At 58.5% G+C, this 23,904-nt stretch overlaps 1 protein-coding gene across 11 annotated transcripts in view; it reads left to right on the forward strand.

The window, feature by feature from the left end:
• The window catches only part of CAMTA1 (calmodulin binding transcription activator 1), a 701,446-nt gene that overhangs the window by 255,768 nt on the left and 421,774 nt on the right, over positions 1-23,904 (forward strand). The gene's annotated exons all lie outside the window — the stretch shown is intronic.

A 23,904-nucleotide genomic window follows, 5' to 3' on the forward strand; every position in this document is an offset into this window, starting at 1 on the left:
GTGCTCCGTCTGTCTCACTTTGGGCAGAAGCACAAGACCCTCCTGGTGTGGTAAGTGGGTGCAGGGAAGGGCGGGGGGTCTGCTGCCCCGTGGTCACCGGCCTGACCCTTCCTTTCTGAGCCCTGGGGAGAGGGTCTCGCGTGCTCTTTCATCCTAGAAGGCACTTGGAAGGGTCCCTTCCTCCGGCACAGGCTTCCGGGGTCAGCGTCCTTCAGGTGGTGACAGAGTCCCTAGAGGCTGAGGGTGTTGAGGAAAGGCTGGTTCCCCGCGTCTCCAGGCGGGCGGAGGCGGCTCTGCGTCTCGCGGCTCTCCCCGAATTCCACAGCGTGTGTCCTCAGTCCTCAGCCTCCCGGGCCAGGGTTCCTTTGCTAGAGAATCAAGGGTTTGTAGCAGTCAGCTTTTGCCGTGATGATGCTGCGTAAGAAGCAGCCTCACGCTTAGGGACGCGCAGACTTGGATGTCCTGTGGTGGCTGTGGCTTTGGGGTGTGTCTGGGAGCACTCGCCGTGTCCTTGCGCTCACTGTCTGGGACGTGTGGTTCCCCTGGGGGGTGGCCGAAGCCTAAAGCCCCGGGCAGTCCGTGCCTGAAACCCTGCTGCTGTGGCGTCCATCACGCCTGCTCCATCGCCAGGGCAGTTCCCTTGGCCAGAGAAGACTGTGGGGTGGGGGCGGGGTGGGGAGTGAAGGGAGACACCGTTGACTATTTGGGGAGCACAGCGTCTCTCAAACCGGGGAGATCCCGGCACGTTCATCCCTCTCCTCTTCTGGGGGCATTTCCTCCCAGGGTGGTGACTCCCCAACTTGAGCGGCACGGCAGTCAGTGGAACGCTTCTTAACATGCCCGTGCCGGGCCCACCCCGAGTTCACTCAGTAGGTCCGGCTGGGCCCGCGCACCTGACATTTCTAACAGGTTCCAGGTGATGGATGCGGCCCGCCTGCGACCCCGCTTTGAGAACCCTGTTTCCTTGGGGAGAAAGGTCTGTCTGCTTTCTGCCTCTGCCCGTCCCTGACGCTCAGCAGCGGGGCTCACCCTGAGCAGCCCCAGCCCCTGTGCGCCCTCCTCTCCTCCGCCCGCTCCTCTCCTCCGCCCCCTCCTCTCCTCTGCCCCCTCCTCTCCTCTGCCCCCTCCTCTCCTCTGCCCCCTCCTCTCCTCTGCCCCCTCCTCTCCTCTGCCCCCTCCTCTCCTCTGCCCCCTCCTCTCCTCCGCCCGCTCCTCTCCTCTGCGCCCCTCGCTCCTCGGGGAGACTCTCCTGGATCCAGGGGAGGGAAAAGCTGTGTTGAGGCAGCAGGCGGGGTCCAGGCGGCCAGCTGGCTGCAGGTGTGCAGATGCGGGTCTGGGCCTGCTGCAGCCACCTTCCAAGGCAGAGCAGTCGGCCACTTCAAGGCGGGGGTCGTGGGGTGGGGGTGGGGTTGCCTGGTGTTTCAGCCTCGGAATTTGGGTTCCGACTGAGAAGTGAGTGCCCCTCGGGGTTGTGCCTGACTCACTTGCTTTTTGGAATCTGGTTGGAGCCAAAGGGCTTCGTATTGGGGGGGCGGGGGGGGGCACAAGGGGCGGCGTGGCTGAGGGAAAGGGGTGGGGTCAGATCCTGATAAATCCGCTGGGCCCCCCTGTCACTCAGCAGCTCTGTGACATTAAGAAGTCATGTTAGCCCCTTTTTTCTTTCTTTGAGAGAGAAAGGGGGTGGGGTGGGGAGAGAGGAGACATAGGTTATTTGTTGTTCCACTTATTCCTGCATTCATTGGCTGATTCCTATATGTGCCCTGACTGGGGATCGAACCCGAAACCTTGGCGCATCGGGACGACGCTCTTACCAACTGAGCTGCCGGCCAGGGCCACTTCAGCCCCTTTAAAAGCTCCCCTTTTCTTGCTCACGGACGGACCAGAGCTGACGCCGAGCCTGTCCTCACAGGGCTGTGATGAGGACAACCCTGTAACGTGTGCGACCTTGCTTTGCACGTTGTGAGGTCTGGCCGATGCTCAGGATGTCGCGGCGCTGCCTGCCATGGAGGGGCGTCCCAGGCTGGAGGCCTCGGCCTGGGAAGCAGCTGCCAGGGTCCCTGCGGCGTGGGCAGGGCCCAGATGGAGGGCGGAGAACATTGCCTGCTGGTGCCAGCTCGCCGCTCGTGTCCATGTGAAGGCGCGTCCCGGGAGGAGGAGAAGTTGCTGCGGTTGTTCAAGGACCTTCCTCAATTAGTTGTGAGTCGAGTTCGGGTCCCCCTCCCGTCTGCGCTGTTGAAATTAATTGGTGCGGTTAACTGCTGAGTTCATACCCACCGGCCTCCTGGTATTAGGGAATTAATGGCACCAGTGCTCGGCTGAACGAGGAGGCAATGCAACTCCTGGCGGCCGCCGCCGCTCATTCCATTTTGAAAAATTAATAAAAATGAATTGCACCGCTGACATTTATAGAGTTTCCTAATAAAGTGATACATTGTTTGTGCGGCGGAATCCCTATTAAATTAATTGTCGTAATCAGTGCACATAGATGTTGGTGGAGGGGCTGCGGGGGGACCAGGCCCCGTCTCCGTGGCCTTGCCTGGATTCTGCCCTAATTACAGAGGCGCCCGGGAGCCCGACACCTGTGTAATAAGGAAGTGCTCCCGGAGGCCCTGGGCAGGGCTGCGGGTGCAGAGGCTCTCAGACAGCCCAGCACTGAAGGTTCCATCAGCTCATGTCGTAGCATCAGCAGCGGGGACCCTCGGAAGTGGCCGTGTGAAAAAGCACCTCCAGGATGCCCTTCCGTGGCGCTCGCTGTGTGCTCAGCACTGTGGTAACACCATTCGCAGACCCAGGGAGCGCCCCGCGCCCCACCCCACGGGCCAATTTCCCATCTTGGAGTCGAGAGCTTCCCCCCGCTTCTGTTAGAATGTTCTCCCAGCTCCTCCTTCCCGCCTGATTCGGGGGTCACTTCCTCTGTGAGGTCATCCCTGAACACAGTCTAATGTCACACCCTCCCCCAGCCAGACTCCGTCTCGCCTCCTGCTTATGTTTCCCGAGAGCCTCCCCGCCATCGGACACCGTGTATCCCCCCCCCCCCCCACCCCACTTCTCTGAGAGCGAGCAGGCCAAGAGGAGGGGGATCATGGTCTGGCTTGGCCGTGGCGTGCCCCCCTCGCCGCCTTGGGGCTGGGCACATGGAGGGCGCCCCGTGCACACGCCACCCCAGGCTGTCCGTGTGGGAGGAGGCGGCCTGCTTCACCATTCGTTTTGTCCTGCACGTCTCCCCAGGACCGGCTGCTGGGCCCCGCACTGCGCTCTGTTGTTATTTTCCCGCTCAATAGTTATTTTTTATTATTAGGTTCTAAGAGAAATTCTTTTTTTAGAATGTTTATTGAACGTATTGGGGCAACATTGGTTAATGAAATTATATAGGTTTCATATAGGGGTTCAGTCCTGTAACACGTCACCTGTGCATTGTACTGTGTGCACCACCCCAGGTCAAGTCTCCTTCCGTCACCACTTATCCCCCTCCCCCTCTCCTACCCCCCCACCCCTTCCCCCTGCTCATCACCATCCTGTTGTCTGTCTTTGAGTTTGGCTGTTTCTGTTTTGTTTTGGTTTTTGCTTAATCCCTTCACCTTCTTCATCCAGGCCCCACCTCCCCTCCACCCCACAAGGGCTGTCAGACTGTTCTCTGTCTCTATGAGTCTGTTTCTACTTTGTTTGTTAGTTTATTTTGTTCATTAGATTCCACATATGAGTGAGATCATGTGACACTTGTCTTTCTCAGACTGGCCTGTCTCACTTAGCATGATGCTCTCCAGGTCCCTCCATGCTGTCGCAAAAGGTGAGACTGCCTTCTTCGATTTACGGCTGAGCAGTATTTCACTGTGAATGTCCCGCAGTGTTTTTATCCGCGGCGCCGTGCTTCGAAGTGCTTTCCACGGCTCTGTGGGCAGTGAGTCACGGAGAGGGTGCAGGGCCTGTCCGGGCCACCCAGCGAGCATCGGAGCTGGAATTTGAAGCAGGATAAGGCCGCAGTCTTGGCTTTGATGCCACCCTGCACTGTGCAGGGGGGTGTGGGGATCGGGGGTGCCCCCTGGTCCTCTCCACCTCCAGCTCCAGGACTTCTGAACCCCCCGGGACCAGGCACCAGGCAGAGCCTCTGTCGGTGCGCGAGGCTTAGGTGCCTGGCCAGGTATGCTCTGTGTCCTGAACTGGATTTGGCCCCCCAAGTCGCAGGCAGAATGGGAGGAACGCACTGTCCCCTTATATTTCCGAGAGGAAAGGAGAGGGAGAGAGAGAGAGAAACATCAATGAGAGAGAATCATTGATCGGCTGCCTTCTGCACGTCCCACACTGGGGATCAAGCCTGCAACCTGGACATGTGCCCTGACTGGGAATTGAACCGTGACCTCCTGGTTCACAGGTCGACGCCAGCCGGTCAGCAGCCCCAGTGATTTACTTCTCTCCCCCGGGAAACGTGCGGCCTTCCCCGGAGGCCGGGACACGCAGGCTCCGGATGGGATGGAAGGCATTTCCTTCCCAGGAATCCTGTGTCATGGCGGAAAAAAGCTAGAAAATGCTATTAATTATCTAATTAATTAATTGATTAGATTTCTATGGTAGCACCTTAGCGCTGAAGCACTGAAGGTCCAGTGATAGAATTTCCCTGACTGAACACTGAATGTTTCTGGGTCAGTCAGCAGTGACACAGCCGAGCAGAGGGCGGGTCTGGAGGAAGGAGGAGAGGAGGGAGACCTGAGCCTCCAGCTGACCTGGGCTGCCTCGTCGGGCAGAGTTGGGGGTTGGGAATTGGTAGAGAGAGAGAGAGAACAGGCTCATGCATGGGGGTGCTATGGGGGCCCTGTGTTTGGAGGGCAGCCTCATCCCCGTCGTTTCAGGGACTTGTTCTCTGGAAGAAAAAACATAAACTGGGCCCGCGGTCACCTCAGCGGCGACCTTTGCGTTGTGCGGAACTGGGGACCTGCTGTCAAGTTAACACAGCGCCGCGCCACGGTCACCCCTCAGCACCTGCTGAGCGTGCTGAGCTAATCCCTGACGCGTCCCCACGGCAACATCAAAGGGCAAATGCCACGTGAGGGGCTCCGCGGGGGTCTGCTGACGCAGGACGCGGGGGGCGCCTGCCTGCCTGGGACCCCCACGCCAGGGCCTCCACCTCAGGGGTGCTGTAGTTCACGAGGCAGGGAATTAGCTGTGACCTGGATCCTGGCAACGCGTCTGGCGTCTCGACGGTGGTGGGGAAATCCCTGGCCTCCTTGCAGAAGCGGGTCTGTCCCAGATTCCAGGTCATTATGGGAGCCACAGGCTGCAGGGCGGCAAAATGGAAGGGGCGAGGCGGGGACGCTGGGCGGGCGGGGGGATGCTGTCCTGCACATGGTTCGGTGTCCTCAGCTGTCCTTGGCCGCGGGTGGAGAGGACGCTGCCAGCTGGGCCAGCTTCACCCGCCGTCCTGGGCCTCCTGTGGGAGGACACGAGGGAGGGGATGGGTGTGGGTGTCTCATCCCTCCCTGGGTGAGCAGCTGCCAGCTGCCAGCTCCTGCCTCTACTTTCTCTTGTTGTTTTAATTTACAATGAACACATACATGACACCGCTTAATGAGTCACGTGGTCCCTCAGGCTCGTAGGAAAGAGCAGCAGCCCTCCGCCCGTTTCCCCGGCGTGGCCGCTCCGCCCCGACCCTGCCTCCGGTTTCTCGGTGTCATTCGGCTCTTCCTTGATGTGTCCGTGTTAGACGTTACCTTGTGACTTTCGCTCAGTGAGGACAGCCCTCCCGCTCTGCCCTTCGGTCTGTTTTCCTTGTGGGGGGGGGCGTGTCCAGCGTGTGGCTGGGCGATGCTGACCTTCGGCCGGCTGCTCTGGGTGACACTGGGAGCCGCTCGTTCCCAGAGGAGGGCGGGGAACCAGGCAGCGGAGGGGCTTGGCGTTTCACAGGAGTGTTGTCATTCTCCTGGGGGCACTGGTGTCCCTGCCTCTCCGCCGTGGTGTCCGGGTCTTTCTCCAGAGGACAGACATGTCTCCAGTGGGATAGGCCGGTGGGAGCCTGGCTGCTCGGGTCCATGCAGGCCCGGGGCAGGTCAGATGTCCCCACGAGACCTGCAGCCTCTCCCTGCCCCCTCCCCCGCCCTCACCTTGCTTCTCTGGCCCCTGAGCCTTGCGGGTCTGTAGGTGGACTGGCTGGCTCCTGGGTCCCCTCTGTGGCAGGTGGGCTTCCACACTGCGTCTGCTTTCTTTCCATCTCTTCAGGATGTGTCACCTTCGACCCCTGCTCATCCCTGTCCCCTTCGCTCTGTCCTTGTGGGTTTATATCTGTTTCATCCCTTTATTGTCACCGGTCGGAGGCAAGATGCTCAGACCTCATTGTCACCTGTCTGCCTCCCGTCCTCTCGCTTCCTCATCCTCGCTCCCTTCTCACGCTCAGTCCCACTTGCCATTTCACTCTCTTGCTTTTTTCTGTTTCTTCCTGGCTCCTGAGTTCTCATCCACGGGTGAGAGAAACACTGATGACCAGGTGGGTGTTGCTGGAGAGAGAGGGCATGATGGGTGAGAGAAGCACTGATGACCAGGTGGGTGGTGCTGGAGACAGAGGGCATGATGGGAGAGAGGGACACTGATGACCAGGTGGGTGGTGCTGGAGACAGAGGGCATGATGGGTGAGAGCAACACTGATGACCAGGTGGGTGGTGCTGGAGACAGAGGGCATGATGGGAGAGAGGGACACTGATGACCAGGTGGGTGGTGCTGGAGACAGAGGGCATGATGGGTGAGAGCAACACTGATGACCAGGTGGGTGGTGCTGGAGACAGAGGGAATGATGGGTGAGAGCAACACTGATGACCAGGTGGGTGGTGCTGGAGACAGAGGGAATCATGGGAGAGATGGACACTGATGACCAGGTGGGTGGTGCTGGAGACAGAGGGAATCATGGGAGAGAGAAACACTGATGACCAGGTGGGTGGTGCTGGAGACAGAGGGCATTGTGGGAGAGATGGACACTGATGACCAGGTGGGTGGTGCTGGAGACAGAGGGAATGATGGGAGAGAGAAACACTGATGACCAGGTGGGTGGTGCTGGAGACAGAGGGAATCATGGGAGAGATGGACACTGATGACCAGGTGGGTGGTGCTGGAGACAGAGGGAATGATGGGAGAGAGAAACACTGATGACCAGGTGGGTGTTGCTGGAGACAGAGGGAATCATGGGAGAGATGGACACTGATGACCAGGTGGGTGGTGCTGGAGACAGAGGGAATCATGGGAGAGATGGACACTGATGACCAGGTGGGTGGTGCTGGAGACAGAGGGCATTGTGGGAGAGATGGACACTGATGACCAGGTGGGTGGTGCTGGAGACAGAGGGCATTGTGGGAGAGATGGACACTGATGACCAGGTGGGTGGTGCTGGAGACAGAGGACATGGTGGGAGAGATGTTTGTCATGAAATAACTGCCAAACTGAGTTTTTTTGTGGCTGCGGCACAGAGGGGAGGAAAAATCCGCCCCCCGCCCCCCGGTACTTTCTGAGTAAGAGTTTGTTCTTGTAGAGAATTCCCCCCTCACCCCCCGTCTCCCCTCGGCTCACGACTGGAATTACCCGTGGTTACGCCGTCTCTCTGGTGCTTCATCTCCTTGCCCGGTGCCGGAGGGCCTGCAAGGATACGTATGAGTTGTGCAGTTTATTAATTTTGCATTAAGTAATTAATAGTAAAGTTAATTGATGGATTATTCAATTTTCAGGTAAAATGGGATGATAAATATTCATCACTTATTTTATTAAGGGAATTTCCATTTGCTATGTCATTAAATCTAGATTAACGAAGGCTGATTTTAAATGAAGATTGAAAACAATTGTGCTTTGGAATTAATTATTAAGCTAAGATCATTGCTTCGTGAGCTTACCCTCTCCAACCCCCCCCCCCCCGCCCCCCGCGCGTCCCCCGAAATTCAGGTCTTCATCATCCGGGTTAGTGCCTGAATTCACGGAAGTAATGCTGCTGTTAGTTTAGGAAAATCCCACGAGTCTGCTGGTTTCTCCCATGACGCCCCGGTTCCCGGCGGGCACCAAGAGGAGCATGCGAGGTGGGCGGGTCAGTCAGGGTCCTTTGCCACCAGCATCTGGCTGTGGCTTTGAGCTCTTTGTTGTTTATTCAGGAGCTACAACAGGACTTAATTCAGCCCAAACCAGATGGGATGAAGATGTACATCCTGGCAAAAGAATGATGAACACGTGCCTCAGAGTCAACTTTAGAATAGCTTTGGGGCCCTAGCTGGTTTGGCTCAGTGGGTAGAGCGTCAGCCCTTGGACTGAAGGGTCCCAGGTTTGATTCCAGTCAAGGGCACGTACCTCAGGTGCAGGCTCTGGCCCTGGTCGCGGGTATGCGGGAGGCAACCAATCGATGTGTCTCTCATGTCGGTGTTTCTCTCTGTCTCTCCCTCTCCCTTCCACTCTTTTAAAAAAAATCGATGGAAAAAAATATCCTCGGGTGAGCATAAAAAACAAAAACAGATACATAAATGGTCAATAAGCCCTATGTCATGAATCATTAGGGAAATGCAAATCAAAACTGCAATGAGATACTGCTTCATATTCATGAGAGTAGCTATAATAAAAAATAAATAGCCTTGGGGTTTTCCCCGGGTTTCAGGAGCTGTGTGCCGCGATTTCCTGTCTATTAATGCTCTCAGCCAAGGATAACGACCGTCAGTGTTTATTTGTATTTTCTGGCTTGTGATTTCCTTCAGGTCTGGTTGACATCAATTCATAAAACTGCTCAGAGCAGCCATCTGCAGACCGGCACCGAGTTTTCCTCCGACCTCTCAGGCTGTGGAGGACTGCTGAGCTCCTTCACATCCGGGGCTTCAGTCCTCATAGCAGCCCTGCACAGGAGGCAAGGCCTGGGGAAACTGAGGCACAGGGAGGAGGAGGAGCAGGAGGAGGAGGAGAGCCGCCCATAAACACAGCCCTTCGTTCTCCTCTGCCGCCACCTCCCTCAGGTCGCGGTCAAGGAAACTGAGTCTCAGATTCTATTCCCGGGCCGAGGTTGACTCGGCTAATTAGCTTCAGAAGTTGGGACTGGAGCCCAGCTCCTTCTGACTCCATCTGAGTGATTTTTCAACTTCAGCATCTTGGTGCTTTAAAATAATTTTTTAACCACCCCGCACAGTGGGGCCCTTGGGAGTACTTATAGCCCAGCGGAGCGGTTCTCGCCGCCTCGCCACGGCTTCGTTATAGCTTCCCGGCGTGGCGCTCGCTCTGAAGTTGCTCCTACGGTAAGCCTTGCCTTCCTTCCAGGGAGCGTCGGGTGCTGCCGAGCCCGGACCTGCCCTCCCAGAATTAGCCCTAATTGGCTTGGAAAGTGGCTCCCAATAGGCAGCGGGCTCCCGGTCTCGCCTTCCTGGTTGTGATTCGGGGAGGCACCAGGTTCTGCCTGGTTTGGGACCGAGGTCTTGTGAACTGGGAGAGTAAGCTCCTGTCACTAGCGTGAAGATTGACGTGTTGCCCGGCCAGTGTGGACCTATGAACCAGGAGGTCACAGTTCGATTCCCAGTCGGGGTGCATGCCCAGGTCGTGGGCTCAATCCCCAGTGGGGGTGTGCAGGAGGCAACTGATCAATGACTCTTATTTTATCACTAGAGGCCCGGTGCATGAAATTTGTGCACGGGTGGGGTCCCTAGGCCTGGCTGGCAATCAGGGCTGATCGAGGCCAGGCCATTCAGGGCCGGGCCAGAGAGGAGGCAACAGTTGCTGGGCCGGGCGCAGAAGGAACAGATGCTGGATGCCAACGCCACCGTCATTGGTGCTCTGCCACCGCACAGTTCCCTGCCTCTCCCACTCCTCCTTCCCTCGCTTCCACGCTGCCACCGTGGCAGGCGGGCGGTGGGCCGATCGGGGCCTGCCAGCCGGGGGAGGGACGGAGCACGGGAGGTTGGCCGCCGGCCCCGAGGAGGGAGCTGGCCCTCAGTCCCCCTGGGAAAGGGGCCACATCTGCCGCCACCCACCCCTGGTTCCCCTTCCCAGCCCAGGGTCCTGCCGGCCGGCCGGCAGGGAGGCGGGGGCAGGGCCGGACCGCGGGAGATTGGCCAGTCAGGGGAGGTGGCTGTGAGAGTGCACTGACCACCAGGGGGCAGCTCCTACATTGAGCGTCTGCCTCCTGGTGGTCAGTGCCCATCATAGCAATCGGTTGTTCTGGTCGCTTGGGCTTTTCTATGTGTATTGATTGATGTCTCTCCCCCCCTCTCCCTTCCTCTCTGAAATCAATACAAATATATTAAAAAAGAAAAAAAGATTGAAGTGTTCCCCCAGGGGAGACAGTGGGGAAACCACTGGACCGCCTGGCTCATCAGGGATGTAGGATGGCAGGCAGGGAGGGGGCGGCGTCAAAATGCAGTCCACCACGTCCAGTGTCATCAGCAGGCCTTCCCTGAGTGCCCACTGTGGGCGGGCTTGTACCAGGCACTGTGGTGACAAAGGCAGCAGGAAGCAAGGCCCTAATCCAATCAGAGACGAGTCACGCACGTCCAAGATCACAGTAGAGGATACCAGGCGGCAGGCACAGGAGAGCCTGGGGTGTGTGTGCGTGTGCGTGTGCGTGTGCGTGTGCGCGTGTGCGTGTGCGTGTTCTCAGACACAGAGCTGTGGGAGGAATGCAAATCAGGGCCAGGATCAATGGGAGGTGACTGATTCCATTGAAGGAACAGCACAGCAGCCTTTGGGAGGGTGCGTCCCAGTCGGAGAACCATGACCTTTGGCGGGGGAAGGGGGAGGGCTCTCTACTGAGGGACGGGAGAGACACTACAGGACTTGTCTCCTCCTGAACCCACGGGGAGAGCGGACTGGCTGTGGCTTTGGTACAGGTCAGAAGGCGCTGGAGGCCGGGGCAGGCATGAGGATGGCAACACTGCCGTGACCCCGGAGAGCCGCCCCCTCCCCGGGCACGGACCAGCACCTTCTCCGGAGCGCAGCGCCTGGCGAGGCCGGGGAGGTGCGAGGGCCTGCCCACGCTTCATGCGACCCCACGCTTCATGCGAACCCACGCTGCGGTGCGAACCCACGCTGCAGTGCGAACCCACGCTTCATGCGAACCCATGCCTTCTCATGCGAAAGCCTCGTTTCCCCTCCGCTCCGGAGCAGCTCCTGGGCCTGAGTGGAACCCTGTGCAAGGTCACTCAGGCGGGCCGCCGTGTCGTGCTGCTTTCCTCCTGGGTTTGGGAGCAGTGGTGCTCCACCGGGGACAGATTCGGCATAACCTCCACCCCACCCCCCACCTAACCCCTCACCTCACCCCACCCCCTCCCAGTGCCTCCAGCCTCCAGGACATCTGGCCATGTCAGAGACATTTTTGGTGATCACAGTGGGAGGGGATGCTCTACTGACCTCTAGTGGGCGGAGGCCATGGACACTGGCCAGCCCCTGCCTCACACCCCCCGAGGGTGACCTGGCCCCTAGTCAGGGTGCGGAGGCCGAGACCCTGCTGCCAGGGAAGAGGTTCACGCTGAAGAGCAGGGTGGTCATGGGCCAGACTCTGCCACTGATTAGCAGCAAGTTACCCACCCCTGTGCCTTGGTTTCCTCATCTGCAGAATGGGAGGTGTAACAGCAGCACTGTTGTGAGGAGTGTGTGCGGGATGCATGCTGGGCACTTAGGACGCTGTTGTTGGGAATTTACTGGGGTTGTGTCTCCAGGAGCCCGCAGAACGCAGCCCCGGGCCCTGCACACACAGCCCAGGGTGTCCACTTCTGTCGTTGTGGGTGTGCAGAATGGGGGTCTCGTGTCATTCTCAACCACCCCAGACGGTTCAACGATCCTCGGGATAAACAAGCTTCTGAGAGGAGCGAGGGAAGTGCGCGAGGGAGGCCACACCGCCACACTCCGCGGGGAAGAGCATTTTAATTAGGAGGAGGCTGTCGAGAGAGCCAAGGTGGCCGGGAGGCCAGGCTCAGAGCCCCCGGAAATAAACGCGCTCATGTACTGACCCACACAGAAAATAGGTATTGATCGCCGTGCTAGTTACTGCGGCGTAACACGTCGCCTCAGAACTCAGTGGCATAAAGTAACCAATACTTACCATTTCACCGTTTCTTAGGGTCAGGATCTGGGGTAGCTTAATTGGATGCCTCTGCCTCAAGGTCGCTCGTGGGGCCGCAGCCTCATCTGAGGACTCTGATGGGGTCCCCCCAGGCTGACTCGTGATGTCGCAAGACGCAGCCTCCCCCTCTCTGTCGGCCAGAGGACCCCACAGCCCCCCACCCAATGTCGCTGCTGTTTCTTCAGGGTGAATGAGCAAGAGAGTGTGGGAGGCCGAGCAGGAGTCTCGGAATCGGACCCCACAAGGGGCGCCCTGACACTTTGCTAAGATCTGTCTCTCAGACGTGAGCTACTAGGCCTGGCTCACACCGAGGAGGTGGGGAGCACACGGGTGTGAATCAGGAGCAGGGCCCCGGGGTAACCTAGACACTGCCCCCCACAGTCACGAATTATGTGGGGACTGAAAGGCCAGGTGACTGGCCATGGCATCCACCCCGCCTTCTCTGTGACCAAGGGCAGGGGCTTGCCTCTCTGCGACTCAGTCTTCTCCGACTCGGATGGCGAGTCTGCGTGACCCGGGGCAGGCATCCGAAACGTGACTCGGTTTCCCGCGAGTGGCCCGCCGGCTTCAGGTGCCACCGCGGGGGTGGGGCATCCACATGCCATCTCTGGGCACCTGGGAGGGACGGTCTGTGGTTGTGGCACTCAGACCACCCATCCGGATGTCACCGTGCAGACGGGAAGCGGCGGTCCTGTTGGCCAGGAGCCTGTGAGGCCTGGGGGTGCCGCGTGGGGTGGGCTCCTCCGGCTTTTCACTGGAGGCGTGGACTTGACCCCAGTGACGGCCTGCCCGGGCAGTCCGAAGAGGGAGCGTAGGTCATTCTAGAAACGAGCCTGAGGCAGCCAGGGGCTCCTGCATTCAGTTACCGGATGTGCAGGCGTCCATCCTGGCCGTCCTGAAGCAGCCCGGGCTCCGGCGTTGGCTTCATTTGCTTCTGAGATCTGGACACCTGCGCATCGCCTCCATGGCTGCGGGTGTCTGTTCGCAGGAGGCAGCTCATTTTCCGGGCTGCGCAGCCTTTATCCAGCCCATTAGAATTCTCCCTGCCCCCCACAAAGCTTCCTTTCCTGAGGGCTGGGATGTTCAGAGCCTGCTTACTAGACATCGATTTACAGTGATTTTTCACCACCGTGCTCCAGGACAGTCGAGAGCCAGTGATTAATCCTTTCAGCGGCTCATCCCTTTTTTTTTAAAATGACCCAGGCTCTGAGTGCTCTAGCCAGCCCGGCCAGCCTGACCCTGTTCGGTGCCCTGCCTTCTGCCGCTCCGTTCCGATAGGAGTGTAGTTCAGGCCCGTGCTGGGCGAGCGGGTCCGCCGTTGTAATATCTGATGGGCACTGTCACGGACGCGCTGCCCACCTGGGCCGGGAGCATGTTCTTAGAGGGAGGGTCAGGCTCCACCTTGTCGGGAGGCGGCATGTCCTCTGGTCCCCAAGGGGCAGCGCTGACCCGCAGGCCAGCCCAGCTCCCCTCTGGTTGGTTCTCTTCCTGTGGCTGTAGAAGGCGACACCAGGTCCCCACACGCATCCTGTCCTGTGGCCCTGGAACAGGTCACCGCGCACAGAGTGGCTACAACAGCACACAGTCCTGTGTCTGCGTGTCAGCACGCGACACAGGTGTCCTGGGCTGCAGCCGAGGTGCTGGCAGGGCTGGTCCTCCCGGGCTGCAGGGGAGAGCCCATTTCTTTGCACCCTGCAGCTGTTAGAGGCGCCCACATTCTTTTTTTTTTTTTAAATATGTTATTGATTTTTAGAGAGGGAAAGGGAAGAGAGAGAGAAACATCAATGGTGAGAGAGAATTATGAATCGGCTCCCTCCTGCATGCCCCCTACTGGGGATTGAACTCACAACCCAGGCATGTACCCTCACTGGGAATTGAACTGTGACCTTCTGGTTCATTGATTGACACGCAACCACTGGGCCACACTGGCCGGGTGAGGCATCTCTATTCTTTGGCTCATGGCCCCTTCCTCTGTCGGAAGGGCCAGCAGCGTGGCGTCTCTCGGACCCTCTGTCCCTGATCTTCTCTCCCGCCTCCCTCTTCTACTTTCAAAGATCCTGTGATTATGTCAGGTCCAGCTGGGGGACCGGACACTCGACCTACGTCAACTCGGCCCGTGTGCAACCTTGGTTCCCCCTTGCCATGCGACCTCACACATGCACAGGTTCCCGACATTAGACATGGACATCCTAGGGGACGTTAGACATGGACATCCTAGGGGACATTAGACGTGGACATCCTAGGGGACGTTAGACATGGACATCCTAGGGGACATTAGACGTGGACATCCTAGGGGACATTAGACGTGGACATCCTAGGGGACGTTAGACATGGACATCCTAGGGGACGTTAGACGTGGACATCCTAGGGGACGTTAGACGTGGACATCCTAGGGGACATTAGACGTGGACATCCTAGGGGACATTAGACATGGACATCCTAGGGGACATTAGACGTGGACATCCTAGGGGACGTTAGGGGTGGACATGCTAGGGGACGTTAGACATGGACATCCTAGGGGACATTAGACGTGGACATCCTAGGGGACATTAGACGTGGACATCCTAGGGGACATTTGACGTGGACATCCTAGGGGACGTTAGACGTGGACATCCTAGGGGACGTTAGGGGTGGACATCCAGGGGACATTAGGCGTGGACATCCTAGGGAACGTTAGGTGTGGACATCAGGCGTGGTAATCCTAGGCGGACATTACGAATGGACATCCTAGGGGACGTTAGGGGTGGAAGTCCTAGGTTTTATGGAAATTTCCATTGAGAAGAACCCTGAGCTTCCCTGAGCAGGAGTCCAGTGTAAGTGTAAGTGTGGGCATTGGAGACAGCCAGGCCTGGGTCCACCTTCATCCTGCTGCCTGGGCGCTGTGAGATGGTGTTGGACGTGTGACCACAGGTGACCGCAGTGAGCTGCTTTACCTCCCTGAGCCCATTTCCTTTGTGCAACAGGCATGTGAGCAGCCGTCGTCCAGGGCTGTGGCCACGATCCCCGTAGGTAATCGTAACCATTCCCATCTTCGCACCGGTTCTCATACCCTCCGGGCTCTGGCATGCCGTCCATGCTTTCCTCGCCGCAGCTGGTGGAGGTCGAGATCACTGCCCCGGCTGACAGACAGGTGGCGGCGCCACCTGCCCCAGGTGTGAGGCTGGAAGGCGTGGAACTGAGCAGCGCCTGCACCTCCTGACCCAGATGGCGTGCCTTTCCTCTGGGCCCTGGCGGCGTGTTCGGCCCAGCAGCCTCCTGCTCGCTCCGGTCCCTGCCACGTGACGGGCAGGCGGCGGTCAGGCGGAGCTGCGCTGGTCCCTTGGGCTCCGGCGATCCTCGGGGGACGCCACTTCCCCAGGTCCCTGTCCCGTGACTCAGGAAAGGTCGGGACACTGCAGCGCGGGGCCCTTTGCTTATTTGCTCTTGGCGTCTTCGCAGTGGGGGCGGTGGGGGGGGGGGGGCGTCCTGGGTGCGGCTGGGCGCAGGCCTCCCAGCTTTCTGTGGCCGCCCAGCGGGATGCCAGTCATGGTCCTCGTCGCTCCCAGGCAGTCCCTGGGAGCCTGGCCTGTCTCCGCCGGCCCTTCCCCTGGGCTCCCGGTTCACCCAGGAAAGTGTAGCCTCAGCAAGAGAAGCGGCAACTTTCCGAGACGCAGCGAGTGCAGATGAATTATTCAGTGGCACTCTGTCCAACTTTATTAAGGCCGGAATCATCACTTCTGTCAGAAACCACGGGCAGGCAGGTTCAGCGGCAGCCCTGGGGCTGATGGTTGGGGCGGAGGACTGTGGCGGGCGGGGGCCGAGCCCCATGGCGTGGGCTCGCGCTGGGATCCCTGTGTGCCCTTGGCCGGTGCTCAAATGAGCCTCCGTGGTCCCTTTTACAGGACCAGCTGCTGGGAGAGGGAGGAGAGACGCAGCTCCCTGGGGACGAGGGTCCTGACACCCCTCCCCGGTTCAGAGATGGGACTGGGACTGGAGTGGCTTCAGGCCAGAGCATCGAGGAGGAAGGAGAAGGGACAGACTCCCACCACAGACAGACCAGGGCGTGTATCTAATGGCAGAATCGAGTTAAAGAGTTGGTGGCATTTGAAGTGTTTTCAGGATCATTTCTATTCCAACATGATAATGAGGAAGTAGCTTTGGTCCAAGAGGTGAGATGAAAAAGTAACCTTTAAGTTTCTCATATTAACCTTCAGTGATATTCGCGGCCTTGGCGATAGGTTCTGTGCTTGGGAGATGTACCGGACGGGAAGTGATGCGGGCCGCCTGGCGAAGTGGGGTGCACTGACGGGAGGCCCTGCCTCTCAGCACCTCTGTTCGGACCGCCTGGAGAGAAACTAGGGAAACAGCCAAGGAGCCCTGGGCCTTGTGGCCAGAGGACCTTTTTCTGTTCAGTCCCTGAGCGCTGGTCCCAGTTCTTCATTGCTCATCCTCGCCCCTTAGGCCCCACCGTGGCCGTGACCAGCAGACAGGCCTGGTGCAGGGGCCTTTCCTCCGTCCTCACTCCCCTTGACGACCTACAGTTTCCTTTTTTAAAATGTAATCTTCACTCAAGGATATGCTTATTGATTTTAGAGGGGAAAGGATAGAGAGAGGGGACGGGGAGAGAGAGAGAGAGAGAGAGAGAGAGAGAGAGAGAGATCGATCGGTTGCCTCCCGTATGTGCCCTAACTGGAAATCGAACTCACAACCTTTCGGGGTATAGAACAAGGCTCCGACCAACCGAGCCACACCAGCCAGGGTGAGCTTTTGCAGCCTTGGACCCGTAGACTGATGGATCCATTGTCAGGGTTCTCTCCTGATTCTGTGGAGCACCTGACACCTGCCCAGTGCTGTGGGTAAGGCTCTTGTCTACCCTCAGAGCTCAGTCTGCTGGGGGGGCATAGGCCAGACCACAGCGACAGCGGCCGGAGAGTGCCATGGTGACCACAGCGACAGGGGCTGGAGAGTGCCATGGTGACCACAGCGACAGCGGCCGGAGAGTGCCATGGTGACCACAGTGACGGGGGTTGGAAAGTGCCATGGTGACCACAGCGACAGGGGCTGGAGAGTGCCATGGTGACCACAGTGACAGAGGGGATGGAGAGTGCCATGGTGACCACAGTGACAGAGGGGCCGGAGAGTGCCATGGTGACCACAGTGACAGAGGGGCCGGAGAGTGCCATGGTGATCACAGTGACAGAGGGGCTGGAGAGTGCCATGGTGACCACAGTGACAGAGGGTATGGAGAGTGCCATGGTGACCCCAGCGACAGAGGGTATGGAGAGTGCCATGGTGACCACAGTGACAGAGGGGACGCAGAGTGCCATGGTGACCACAGTGACAGAGGGGCTGGAGAGTGCCATGGTGACCACAGTGACAGAGGAGCGGGAGAGTGCCATGGTGACCACAGTGACAGAGGGGCTGGAGAGTGCCATGGTGACCACAGTGACAGGGGCTGGAGAGTGCCATGGTGACCACAGTGACAGAGGGGATGGAGAGTGCCATGGTGATCACAGTGACAGAGGGGATGGAGAGTGCCATGGTGACCAAGAGGGGCGGGGGAGTGCCATGGTGACCAAGAGGGGCCGGAGAGTGCCATGGTGACCACAGCAACAGAGGGGCTCTAGGGTGCCATGGTGACGGTGTGCGGGGCGGGGTGTGGGGGAGGCATGGCAGGGAAGGCTTCTCTACTAAGTCTCAGTTGCCCTCAGCGTAAGTCAGGGCTCAGCAGCCTCCTGCTCGCTCTGGTCCTTGCCACGTGCCGGGCGGGAAGCGGTCACTCGGAGCTGCGCTGGTCCCTTGGGCTCGGCGATCCTCAGAGAAACAGAGCCGGTGGGGCGTGTGCGGGTGTGTGTGTTTGTTATGAGGAATCGACTCCCGTGACCCTGAGGGCTGCCCCGTTCTGAGAGCTGCTGTGGGCAGCTGGGACCCTGCAGAGCTGGTGTGTGGTCCTGGTCGGAAAGCTGGCAGGCGTGGGACTCAGGAAGAGCTACTGTTTCATGTACAGACTGAAGGCGGACAAAGACGGATGTCCCAGGTGAGCCTTTTTGTTCTAGTCAGGCCTTCCCTGCTTGGGTGAGGCCCACCACGTTGGGGAGGGCAATCTGCTTCACCCAGTGTACTGTTTCAAACGTTCCTCTCATCCGTAACATCGCCACAGCAGGCATATTCAGAATAACGTTTGACCCTCTCCGCATGCCGCGGCCCCGTCCCGCTGACACGTAAAATTAGTCCTCCCCGCATCCTGCCTGAGAGTTCTAGTTCCCTCCGTCCTGCGCTTCTCGCCACCTACTCCCATCCTTCACCCTCATCCAGTGTTTGCCCCTGGACCCAGCTGCAGTGAGGTGTTAATTAATTTTTAAAAGTCATTCTCTCCCCCCCCCTCTATCTATCTATCTATCTATCTATCTATCTATCTATCTATCTATCTATCTATCTATCTTTGTTGTTCATCCTCACCCCAGGATATTTTCCCATTGATTTTTTAGAGAGAGTGGAAGGAAGGGGGAGAGACACAGAGAGAGACATCAGTGTGAGGGAGAGACATTGATTGGTTGCGTCGTGCACCCGCTCCAACCAGGGTTGGGGAATTGAGCCTACAACCTAGGTATGTGCCCTTGACCGGACTCGTACCCGGGACTCTTCAGTCCGTGGGCTGATGCTCTGTCCACTGAGCCAGACTGGCCAGCGCAAAGATAGATACTGACTTACCAAGCTCTCAACTTGGGGCCCGGAATGTTTTGGTTTCCCCGCGCAGGCCTGCTGTGTGTGGTGAGTTCCGTCTTTTCCCAAAGGTCACCTTGGAGCGCCTTGCTTACGGTCTCTTCACCGTGGAGGGGAGCCTTCAGGACACGGTGCAGCACTCTGGGTGCAGGACCCTCCCAGCCTTTTATGGCGCCCCATCAATATTTTATGGCCGGATCATTGCTCTCCGCCTTGGCAGCCTTCTTCCAGCGGCGCACTTTATCGAACCTCGGTATTCGGCTCAGTTTTCACAGAAACGCCACCCTTCTGGTTATTCTGCTTCACTCTGCTCTTTGTTAGTTAGGCCCAGACTTACGATAAAGTACAGCCGACGCAAACAGTTTTGGAAAGACACACAAGTGACTTCTGATACATGTACAAGCCCCACGTGTGGATCGAGAAGGGCAGGGTGTCCTGGAGAGTCCTGAGGACGTGCCGGGGGACGCTCAGCGTGGGGGAGGCGCTGATTTGCAGCGTTTGCTGATTTCCACGTGTCAATACTCCCACTGTGCACAGTTCAGGTTCCCAGTGGCTCACACCAAGCAGCTCAGACATCCTGAGAAAGTGGCAGCTGGCTCTCCCAGGGGCTCGTCGGCCCTAGCCTTCCCCACCCATCCCCTCCTGTCCTGGGCAGGAATGGGCCACAGGCCCTGGGTTTTTAGAGGGAATGGAGAGAGGGGGTTTGTCTGACCCCTGGATGGAGGGCAGACCAGTGAGAGAGCTCTCACTGAGCCTGGACATCTGCGTACCTCAGCTCTCCTTCGTGTTCACTCAGCCTCCAGCTCCTCCTCCTAAGCTGCTGCTCCCTGACCCCCCTAGTCCCTCCTTCCCTGCTTCCTCACACACTTCCCCTTTGTCGGGTCCTCCAGGCCCTGCACTCTGCTCTCTGCCCTCAGGGGTCCCTGCGGGGCCTGCCCTCCTTGGATGGCACTTTGAGCTTTTCTGGCTTTTTACTCTTCCTGCGCAATGTCTCTGTTCTGTGTCCCAGCCCCTTAGGGTCCTCCCAGGCAGCTGCCTGCCTAATTTAGTGGCACTTCTAGGCAAGGTGTTGGCTTAAAAAGGCTTCACGTGCTTCGGTGCCCGGATGGCGGGCTGATTCATGTAGGTGCCTCGGGTCTCAGGGCACCGCTCAGATCCTCGCGTGCCCGGGTTGTCTCTCTTGATGGATCCGACCGTCTCCGATGGCTGCACGCACACTTAGGGAACCCCTGCTCTATTCTTCCCGTCGCCCGGGGCACCATGGGAGTGGGGCGGGTCAGGATTAGACTTCATGTTCTTGGCACCCACTTTGTCTGGGCTTTGATGCTTTTGATTCTAAGCAAAAGGTGGGTTTCGCAGTCAGAAATGTTTGCGACTGTGTCTCCACACATGGTTTGAAATTTTTCATTGTGGAAGAACATCCACGTTCCAGTGCGGTAGATAAATGGTCCTTCGCCCGCTTTGCAAACGCGCAGGAAACATCAGGAGTAGGGGATGCAGTTTGGGGCCCTGCGTGGCGGCCTGGGGCGGGAGACCTTGATGGAGGAGCTCACAGTGGCGAGCTGGCTATTCAGACCCCTGAATACAGGCCCGTTTGTGTAAAAGGCGGTGCTGGTGGGAGGAGGCGCTGACTGCGGAGCTGATTTCTATGCGGAAGGCAGAGCGCGGCCTGTGTAATGAACGGAGTTTATCTCTGTGTGGAATGAGAAATAATTTGCTAAGCCAGGAACTTCTGTGTTTCCCAGATGCCCGTGCAGCGCGCGCAGCCTGGGGTCTGGCATGCAGGAAATCGCCTTCCTGCACAGAGCTCTTAAAGGACCCCTGATGTCAGTTCAATTTTCAGAAATTAAAGGATTAAATGCTCTCTGTTTTCTCCGAAGACTGGCGAGCACTTGATCTGTTTCATTAAAATGACTCCTTTGGTGCAATGTCCCTGCAAAGCCAATCAGGAGCTGCCTGGGCACTGCCAGGCCCCGCCTTCGGTCCTGCTGCCGGCTAGGGGGGCCCAGACGAGGCATCAAACACGCAGGAACCCAGATTCCAGCGAGGGACACAGACACCAGGCAGCAACTCCTCCCCCCGCCCAGTCTCCCTGCCCCACCAGGATCATCCTGGGGAAGCCGGCAGTTAACGGGGGCAAGCGCCGTCCTCATTTCTATCCCGCCGAATCTGAGTCCTGGAGAGTGAACATGGATGAACCCCTGAACCCAAACACAGGGAAAATGCTTGTTTTTGGCAAGAAATGCTGCTGTCGTGAAATCACTCTGAGACCCGTCTTCTGGGGCTCTTTGGGGCTAATTAGTGGGTAGAGTAGGCACCCGTGTCTACACCATGAAGAAGGGGGCCCGGGAGTGGCCTCGATACTGGAGCAGACATCCCTGAGATTCTGCCTTTGGAGAAGGAGGGTGTCTGATGAGACGATAGCAGCGGTAATAAAAGGCAGGGCCGCTGCTCATGGAGTACCTGTAGCCTCTCTGACTGGGGTCCGTGGGAGAATTAAGGCATACAACACAGCACGTGGTGCGTGTGGCTTTTCCAAATTCCTTCAAGGCCGGCGGGCAGCTAGCACCACTCTGATACACAGGACTGGTGCTGATTTCTTAGTTCCCCAGATGCCAGTGGGCCATGGGCTTGCTCCCTCAGGGAACCCCCATGGCCAACGGATGACTTCAAGAAGCTAAGCCTTTTATGCTTTGTCTCCTTCAGTCCTTACAGCCAGTCACCCTGGACATAGGGACGGTTATTATCTCCATTTTACAGATGGAGACACTAAGGCTTAAAGATACGGAGTAACTTGCTTGAGATCACAGCTAGTAAACAGCGGAAGGAGGGCAGGAACCCACATCGGTCTGACTCTATGTTATCCGTTGCCATGTAACAAATTGAAGCCACAGACTTAGTGGCTTAAAAGAACCCGTTTATCAGCATCTCTGGCGCAGGAACCCAGGCTCAGCTCGGTTGAGTCCTCCGTTTCAGGGTTTCTCCCAAAACCGTGGCCCTGGAGTCGTGCAACCCCTGTGGGCTGCAGTCTCACATGAAGGCTCAGCTGGGGCATGGGTGGCTTCTGAGCTCATGCACTTGTTTCAGGATTCAGTTCCTCACAGGCTGTTGGACAGTGGCCCTCAGTTCCCTGACACCTGGGCCCCTCCACATGGCTGCTTGCTTCCTTAAAGGCGAGAGCCTTCTAGCAAGACAGAAGTTCCAGTCTCACCCAAATCGGTACAGAAGTGATGTCCCATCACCTTTGCTGTGTTCTGTTGGGTAGAAGCAAAGCACACATTCTCCACACACTTGAGGGCAGGGGGTTCCATGAGGGCGTGACCACATGGAGGTGGGGCGACTGGGGCATCTTAGAGTCTGTCCACCTCAGGCTCCAGGGTCCAGCCTGGCTACCGCTCCCCCTGCGGAGCAGAGAGGACCGCCGTGGTGGTAGCGTGGAGATGCGACACCTTGGCCGGGAGGGTTAATTAGGCCGTCTGCCTTGAGGCTGTATGGTTCCCATTGTTTCCTGCAGCTCTGATGTTATCAGGGACAGAATTAAAATCTCTGAGCCACACCTTTGGTTAATGCATGAGGTGCAGTATTACACGTTTCAGACAGTTACCTTTCAGAGAAAGGGAACCCGCGTCCAGGAGGGATGTCAAGGGCGCAGGTGTCTGTGGAAGTGCTCGCGCTGGCAGCTCAGGAGAGCCCGTGGTTCTGCCAGGGGTGCCAGGGTCCAGATGGCCTCCCGGGGCCCGCTGCTGCTGTTTGAGGGACAACTCCAAGAGAAGCTGAGTCTGGCATGGCGACGGCGCAGTGGGGGCCGTGGGAAGCCACGGTCACTGTGCATTTCTCCTGCTTTGCACCGGGCCGGTCCAGGCCTGGGCGTCATGGGGAAGAGCCTGTTTTTGGAAAGGGAGCTCGTGGGGACCCGGGAGGACATCCTGACAGACACTGTGCTGAGGCCTAAACATTGGCCACGCTTTCCCACATGTGGTAGGTGAGTGAGGTGGATTCCTGGAAGCTGCAGCTTGGTCAGGGGTGAGATGTTCCCGTTAATAGAATATTCTGGTCACTGGAGAGCTGCCGTCCACACCCACAGAAACGGCCAATGTTGAAAGAATTAGACACTCCTAGGGTCATGGTGTAGGTCATGGGCGAAAGTATCCATGAGCCGTGATAATGGCCATGAATTCCTGTCTCTCTGAAGATTCCTGGGCACCACTGGTGCGTCCTTTTCGGTGCGCGTGTGGGTTTCTACGCGCACTGTGACTGCAATGTCGGGCCATCTCTGGCCTGAGGGCTGCTGGACAGAAGACAGTTCTGCTCTTCCCCCTGCTCGCAGGGGCGGGGGGCGGGCCAGAGGCAGCCCCGTGGTCCAGGCAGCCCCGCTCGGGCGGGTGGGGGGTGGAGGGGGCCCTGTCCTTGGTGTTGGTGCCCAGCCTTGGAAACTGACCACCTTGGAGAGAAGCGCGCGAGGTGGGGGCCCACCACTCCTCGGGAGTCACTGTGTCCCTGAGTCTTTTGGGGTTTTGATAGGTGAGAGGCCCCATGGAGTGAAGGCACTGATCTTACCCTTTGGTCCCCTCACTGCTGTCACCTTCTCCCTGGGGACAGGCTTGTCCTGTGGCCTGTTAGTCACTCATCTGGCTCCTCAGGATTGCTCCAGGGGAAGGTGTGGGAACCAGCCCCCGTGGGAACCAGCCCCTGTGGGAACCAGCCCCTGTGGGAACCAGCCCCTGTGGGAACCAGCTCCCGTGGGAACCAGCCCCCCTGTGGGAACCAGCCCCTGTGGGAACCAGCCCCCGTGGGAACCAGCCCCCGTGGGAACCAGCTCCCGTGGGAACCAGCCCCCGTGGGACACCATCCCCCGTGGGAACCATCCCCCGTGGGAACCAGCCCCCGTGGGAACCAACCCCTGTGGGAACCAGCTCCCGTGGGAACCAGCCCCTGTGGGAACCAGCCCCTGTGGGACACCAGCCCCTGTGGGAACCAGCCCCCGTGGGACACCATCCCCTGTGGGAACCAGCCCCCGTGGGACACCATCCCCTGTGGGAACCAGCCCCCGTGGGAACCAGCCCCCGTGGGAACCAGCCCCCATGGGAACCAGCCCCCGTGAGAACCAGCCCCCGTGGGAACCAGCCCCCGTGAGAACCAGCCCCCGTGGGAACCAG

Source organism: Plecotus auritus (assembly GCF_963455305.1).
Source record: "Plecotus auritus genome assembly, chromosome: 2".
NCBI lineage: Eukaryota > Metazoa > Chordata > Mammalia > Chiroptera > Vespertilionidae > Plecotus > Plecotus auritus.